This window comes from Triturus cristatus, chromosome 4_2 (genome assembly GCF_964204655.1).
Source record: "Triturus cristatus chromosome 4_2, aTriCri1.1, whole genome shotgun sequence".
NCBI classification, from domain to species: domain Eukaryota; kingdom Metazoa; phylum Chordata; class Amphibia; order Caudata; family Salamandridae; genus Triturus; species Triturus cristatus.
Window position 1 is genome coordinate 193,264,571 of NC_140586.1, and position 7,806 is coordinate 193,272,376.

Genomic DNA, 7,806 nt, shown 5'->3' on the forward strand with positions numbered 1-7,806 from the left:
GGGGCTTTCAATATTTTTCGCTCAACAGTACAGATTATGCTGGGAATTGTGATCCAAGCATTTTAAAGGGTAAGTGGAACTACAAGTCACAGCATGCTTAATGTGGCCTGAAAAACCAGGGCTGGCTGAGTGTCACCCTCATGACACATGGTTAGATGCCTGCTATGCTTTGATGTGGTAGTTGTTTGTTGCAAAACTCACGGCAAAGATAGTCTCTCGCACCTCTTTTCCACCACAAGTTAGGAAACCACAGCTCATGTTTGTCAGCAGTCCCTACACTGCATCTCCCTTACCACTAATCCAGTCAATCATGGATTTATTTTGCACTTCGGGTATAGAAGAAAGGTGCACATTGGTGTTTGGCAATGAACAGCACCGCTGTGACACACTTGGTTTGCATGTGCCATGGTGCCTTGACTAACATTAACCAAAAAGTAGACTATCTACACTCTTTCTAACTTTTAAAGAAAAACAAAATAACAGCACCATAAGCTGGTGGTTATTGAAGGAGTATGGTGAGCACTTGCATTTCACAATGAAGAGCGTAGCAGCAAGTTATTTTTTTTGTTAAAAAAGCAATAGTACGCTCCAGAGCTGGCCCAGTCATAACGTTTATTCTTATGTCAGGTGAGCAACACGAACAAGGGTGAGGGAAGGTGTTATAAAGCTTAAAAAAAAAAAAAAAAAAAAGGGATAGGACAGCCAATGCCACTTTTTTGTTTTGTTGTGGCAGGTGGGAGAGGCAACACAGAACGGGAGGGTGGGGGATGAAAGGGAGAGGAAATCTGGACAACAGGAGAGAGAGTGAGCAAGAGGGTAATAGCAACAAAGGACAGGGGAAGAAGAAAGAAAAATAATACCTTAATCACAGCACCAGCAACGGAAGGACCCTGATGAAGATGAAGCACTCAGCACTTGGTCTATGCACCAGATGAAAGAAGGGGAAGTGAAGCTAGCACTCACTGGACAATTTGGAAGCTGCAAATAATGGGGACAATGAAGCCAACGAATGGTAAGCAAAGGGCGGGCTCCAATCCCCCATCGTCCAAATATCTCTTACGAGATAGATTGCATGCGCTTCCACAGACGAGACCTAAAGAGAACTTGAAGGCTCGGACGGTGGCTTGTTTTTTTCTTTGGTCATTGAAATTAGACATTCTGCTCTCTTTGGATTGAAAGTCCTTAAGTTGCTGTCTAAAATTGCTACTAGAAATTACATTAAGATTTATTTTAGTGTAAAACAAACCCTAATTCGTTGAAGAGCAGCAAGTAGTTTCTTGTTGAGTTCTCTGACTTTGTGCAAGTTTCCTTTGGCTAGTCAGCCGTCTAGACATGGAAATATGTGATGTCCTTGTTTTCTTAGGTTAGCTGCTACTGCAATCATACATTTTGTCAATATTCTATGGGCAACACCTTGAACTGATAATGGCAACTAGCCACTTTGAATAGAAGGTACTTGTGATGATTTGGATGAATTTGTATGTGGAAGCATGCATCCTGCAAGTCTAAGAATGCCATGTAATCTCCTTCTTGAAGTAGCTGGAGGATTTCTAGCACAATGACCATGCAAAATGATTGTTGTTTTGAGAAATTTGTTTAGAGTTCACACATTCAAAATCAATCTCCATCTCTTTTTGTATTAGGAAAAAGCGGGAATAGAATTCTAAATTTCTCTGGTAATTGCTTTATTGCCCCTTTTCGCAAAGTTATTAGAATCTCGAATTGTAACAGATGAAGATGTTAGTGGGAACATCAGGTAGGTGGTGTTGGTGATGGCTTTTGAATAAATAAAAGCAGGTGGCCACAGTATATTAGATCAAATGCCCAGCGGTTGAATGTTATATCTGCCCATCATCTGTAAAAAGCTGACTCTACGCCTACAGTATTCCAGAATTCCTTGTGATAGTCACTTCTATATTGTCGCGGTCGTCTTGAATGTTAATTTCCTCCAGATCGGTTTGTAGATCTTCAAGGGGCCTGGTAGCAGTCTATATTATTTGAAGCCTTAAAGGTACAGCTGAGCTGTTGAATTGGTTGATATCCAAGTCAAAACATTTTTGCCTCCTCTAAAAGAATGACTCCTTCCTCATGCTCCAAGAAATGACTATGGTCATCTTTCTTAAAGAATTCCCATGGAATGTGCCATGTCCTTACCTGTTTTAATTGATTAGAGTACTTCATCAACATGCCCACCAAGGAGTGATTCTCAATCATAAGGCATGTCCATTTTTTACTCTGAACCTCTGGTCTAAAACAGGTAGAAAGGAGCCAGCCTTGCGTACGCAATATTGCAGAATGAACAAATTGTTGGAAGCCTGTTGAGGCAATATCCACTGCATATTCTATTATAGCCAAGGAATTTCTTTCTCAGTCGGATAGGATTGCTCTTGCTTTGGCATTTTTATTGTTGGGAAGTAACTCAAGATCTGGCCCAATGTCTGACCTCATCTGGTGGTCGCATCTTGCAAGAATTGCTGGTGTGTTAGTTGCTCCGATTGTTGCGGTTGTGGTAGCTGGAAAACATTTGCCAATGCTGTTGAGCCTTCTTCCTTCGGTCAGGTGGTGGAGAGCATGGAGATGTTGGATTTAGTCATTGAGCTGTCTTCATCACTGCTGAGTCTGCACATGGGTGACCAAGGAGAAAACCTAAAGTGTTGTGGGATGCTTTATATTTTTTGACTAGCCTAGGAACTACCGCAGGAACTGGGGGGTGGGTTCTATTATTGGAATCATTTTAATTGATTTCTTGAAGGCTCTTTAAAGTCTTAAAAATCAGTTATTTTTTGTTGGAATTGTCAAGTCAAATATTTTTGATAATCTCATTGAGTGTGAAAACCTATATCATCTGGTGGTGAATCTATTACTGACCGAGTGATATCTCCTGTAATAAGAGCTATATACTCATTTCATTCTGGGCCAGGGAAACGGCTGCGTTTGTCATCTTTGTCAACATCTGTAGAAATGTTAACTGGAATTGGTGGATCAGAGTGGGTTGCCAAAGGAGAAAGCATTACTAGAGGCGATGATGCTTTTGGTCTGGAAGAACACATAAGGGTGCCTGAAGTTGCAGACATCGTTTTAAGTCTTGACCTGGGGGGAAGCTTGTCTTGATGGTTGTACATGAGGGCCAGTTGAAGATCCTGGAAATAGTCTATACTTGTGCATAAGCATGAGCATAAATCTCTGACCAGAGCTATAGGAACTTTTATCCTAGCTTCCTGTTAGGTTTGTTGATCGTATGGGTCGTAATCACATTGCCATGAGTCATCCTGATACGCTCAGAAAGACTGATGAGATCTTCTGGTGCCTGGACCTTGTGCATGAGTAAGGTCTGCTGAAAAACGTTCAGCTTGTTCGTATTCATCCTCATCTGGGTCTTGATACAAGACCCTTAGTTGTGGTCTACATGCAAGTCCAAATAGACTATCATTGCAATCCTCATCTTCTTCAGAACATTTAGTATTGAAAAGTTTGTGAGACTAGTATGAAGAGATCTTGCTAGGTGAGGTCTGTTCTGGTATGAGTGGCATTGAGATGCTTTTTTAACAAGATGAGGGTGATATTGGCATCCTTATTTCGGGTGTGAAGTTTTGCAGATGGTATCGTCTTAGATGGTGTTGCATTACATATAGACTAAATATTTAGCAATAGTGTTAACCCCTTCGGTGCCCGCCACTTTCCCCGCCCTGTGCCGGCCGTTACATTAGCGGGCGGGGTTTGTGACGAGCTGGACTCGTCATGGGCACAGCGCCACCGCGGCCCATGACGAGTGCAGCTCGTCATGGGCACCGAAGAGGTTAATATCGAAGGTGTTGCAGTCGTAATTGTTGATGTTCTGGTCTATGTCGACGGCGAAAATGTCTTCAGCTATGCTGGTGGCGTTGCCGCCAATTAGGGTTTTTTCGTTGATTGCGATACCGAAGCTGGTCTAGTTGACAGTAAAGAAGAAATTGGTTTGGATTTGGAAGCAGACCCTATAGAGCAGGGGTGTCAAACTCCAATTCATCAGGGGCCGCATCAGCAGTTTGGTCACCCTCAAAGGGCCGGTTGTATCTGTAGGACTATGTGTCCACTATTTATTATCATAAATTGTCACTGCATTCAATTATTACTGTTTTTTGTAATAACTAGCTCTGAAAGCAGAAACAGTCAGAATAATGGCAAGTAGATATTCAAATGTACAATTATTGTACAATTTATTGAAAAATGATTTTTGGTAACAGACAGTAATTTTTTTTTTTTTTAAACATACAAATATTGCCAAACACTGTTTATTACACATATGGCAAACACAAGGCATTAACTTTTTTTTAACTTTTCTGACTAGATGGCTGACATCGTTTTCCTGAGGTCAGTCCATCGATGTCTGGCGTTAGGTCTTGTGCTGTAGCAATCCGCAAAACAGCATGGAGGTTATCATCAGTGATGCGTGATCTGAGCTTGGTCTTGTTCAGATTCATGACTGAAAACATCTGTTCACATAGATAGGTGCTCCCAAACATGGACAGAACACGTGCAGCGTGAAGTCGGAGCTGTGGCATCAAAGCAGGGGGGAGGAGACGGTAAAAGTCGTCGACTGTCGCATCCTGGAATTTCGCTTTCAGGCTGCTGTTGCACTGAAGTTCTATTAATTCCATTTGAAGGTGATGTGGTGCACTGTCAACATCGATGTTGAAGGGATTGGCAAAGCTGGTAAAGGTTAAGTTTTGTCCTTTAAAGTCAGAAAAGCGTCGATTGAATTCATCAATCAGCCGATTCACTTTGGTACCCAATCGAGCACATGAAAAAGTACCTGGGAATGAGGTTGAGATGCTCTGGCAGATAGGAAAGTGGGCAAGACTGTCTTTTTCAAGCTGTGACTTCCATAGGCGCAGTTTCTCCTGGAAAGCTGTTATTGCCTCATACATTGAGGTTATGACTTGTTTGCGGCCCTGCAGCTTCAGATTCAGTTGGGCGAGATGCTCTGTTATGTCACACAACATGGCAAAATCGCACAGCCAGTTTGGATCTGACAGTTCTGACAAGGGCTTCCCTTTACTTTGCATAAAAAGAGTAATTTCTTCCAAAAGCTCAAAAAATCTCTTGAGAACGGTGCTCCTACTCAGCCACCTTACTTCTGTATGGTATGGCACATCTGTATGTTCCATGCCCACCTCCTTCAAAAAATGTTGGAACTGACGATGATTCAGACCCCGTGCACGCAGAAAATTCACTGTTTTCGTGACTGTGGACATTATGTTATCCAGTTGCAGAACCTTGCCACACAGAGCTCCTTGGTGGATAATGCAGTGATAAGTTATCAGCGGCGTGTGACAATTACTTTTTTTCATTTTCTCTTTTAACAGTCCAACCAAGCCATTTCTCTCTCCACACATTGCTGGAGCGCCATCAGTAGTAAGTCCCACCAACTTTTCCCACGGTAATTTCATTTTATTTACGGATTCCTCCACTGCATTGAAGATGTCCCTCCCAGTTGTTGTCCCATACATGGCGACCACATCCAAGAGCTCCTCACTGACAGATAAGTCTTCCTTCACACCTCTTACAAAAATAGCTAGATGAGCTGTATCAGTATTGTCAGTGCTTTCATCAACAGCTAATGAAAATGCCAGATAACTGCATGCCTCTTCAGCCAACTTTGTTTTAAGATTACAGGCTAGGTCCCTGACTCGGTCTGTGATGGTGTTTGACAAGCTGACATTGCTAACAGCCTGTCTCTGCTCAGGGCACACCTGTTCACATACCTTCAGCATACACTGCTTTACAAATGCACCTTCTGAAAAGCACTTTGAAGCTCGCGCAATTTCTATAGCCACAAGATAGCTGGCTTTCACTGCTGCATCATTTTTTGCTGTCATGTTTGCAAAAATATTCCGTTGAGAATGCAGGCTACCTTTTAATTCTTGGACCTTTTGTTGCTTTTCCTGGTGGCTAAGGTTAGCAAATTTGGCTCCATGTTTGGTCTCAAAGTGCCGGCGCAAATTGTATTCCTTCATCACTGCCACTGCCTCATAGCAAATAAGACATACCGGCTTGTCTCCATTAATCACAAACATGTATTCACTTTCCCATCTCTCCTGAAATTGCCTTCCCTCTGCATCAACTTTTCTTTTCTTGGACATTTTTGGGTTATTAATTTGATTGTAGTTTATGGTCCCTATACCACTGTAAAGTGACACGGAAGTGGTCAGTATATCCAAAGTTTTTTAAGCAGAATAATAAGCAGACCCCCCCTAATAAGCAGACCCCCCCTCCCCCCCACATACATCATATGTACTTACAGTACAGGAGAGAAGGGTTCAGGCAGCCGTTGGATCTGTCACAGGATGGCATGCGCTCAATATAAAAACAAGTGGAGGTTTCCTCAATGCATGGAATGTGGAGGTTTCCTGTAGAACGGCCGGCGGCGCTAAAAGGCAGACGTTCCCTGGCTTGTAGGCTGGCGCGCAATGCGCTGAAGAGGCGGCCGCGCATGCGCTGAAGAGGCGACTTTCGAGAATAAGGTGAAGGCTTTCTTGTGTCAAAATAAAAGCGAGAATAAACGGTGAAGGCTGGCGGCGGCTACACGGGCCACATGACGAGGTCTGGCGGGCCGGATTCGGCCAGCGGGCCTTGTGTTTGACACCGCTGCTATAGAGGGTCTCTTTGGAGTAGGTGTTTTGATTGATGGTTTTTAGACAGATTCACAATGGATTTTTCCGTCAGTATACATCAGAAGACATTCACTGCGTTTCCCAGATGTTTCAAAGAGACTTCCTTGCAGGCTCCTCAGAAGTTCAGCATTTTGATTTAAAAGAAGGTTTAGGAGAGCACTCAGAGGAAGGATGTTCTCTTTTATGCGCTTTACCTGATGATTTTTAGGTACCCTCATGCTACTCTTCTAAGGTATAGATTTCTCCCTATTTGGTCTTCCGGAGACATGTTAAAAGTTCTAACCTCTTGGTCTTTAAAATATGCCAAACCTTTTCCACACAAACCATTAGTCTTTCGCCTTATTGTAAGGATATAACCAATATATGCAGTGCTTGCGGAGGGTCTTCTGAATGAAAGTCTTTTCCTGCCACAAGATACAGTCGAAAAATAGCATTTTTAGTAGACTCAACAATTACAGATTAAAGAAATGAATTTCCTTTCATAAGTAAAAAGAGAAATAATTTCTACTTATGAGGCTGACTGAGGAGAGCTCAAAGGGAACCCCTTCACACGTGAATTATAGTAGAAATCGTAGTCTGGGGACATGGATGAAGTGCATGCGGATTAGCTGAGCTTTGGGCCATTTTAAAATTATGTGATTGGCTTCTTTTGTTATTATGTCAAGGTTTTCTGCCTATACTTAACATTGTACTGCTCTCAATTTGTATCATGGCAATCCCAACCCAATGATTGTGATTATTCAAGCATGTGAGCATATCAAATACCCAATATTGGAGAACTGGGAATGATTATTAAGGCTCCCTATTTTCTGTTTGTGCAGATTTTTACAGATAAATACAGACAGAAAACAATGTTTTCTGTCGGCATTTATTTTTAAAAGTAGATACATGCAGAAAATTGTGCTTCTTTTAAGTGACTCTCCGTTCGGTCTTTCGTGTATTATAGGCCAGCAGTTGAACAGCATGGGAAATTAAAAAACAGGATGAAATTTCTTTAAATAATGCCATACATCAACAACAATTATTATTATAATAATGCTAGTATTTACAAGTGGATATATTGTTACGTAATATTTGGCAGCTTAAATAGCTGAAACACGACAGAAAAAGTATGAGTGTGCATCTATCAGTTAAATAGATGTGGAAATGTACA

General features: G+C 41.9%; 1 pseudogene; it reads right to left on the reverse strand.

Annotated features, from left to right (window-relative positions):
* Positions 1–4,310: 4,310 nt before the first annotated feature.
* On the reverse strand, positions 4,311–6,122 carry LOC146833363 (general transcription factor II-I repeat domain-containing protein 2 pseudogene; annotated as a pseudogene).
* Between the last annotated feature and the right edge of the window lie 1,684 nt (positions 6,123–7,806).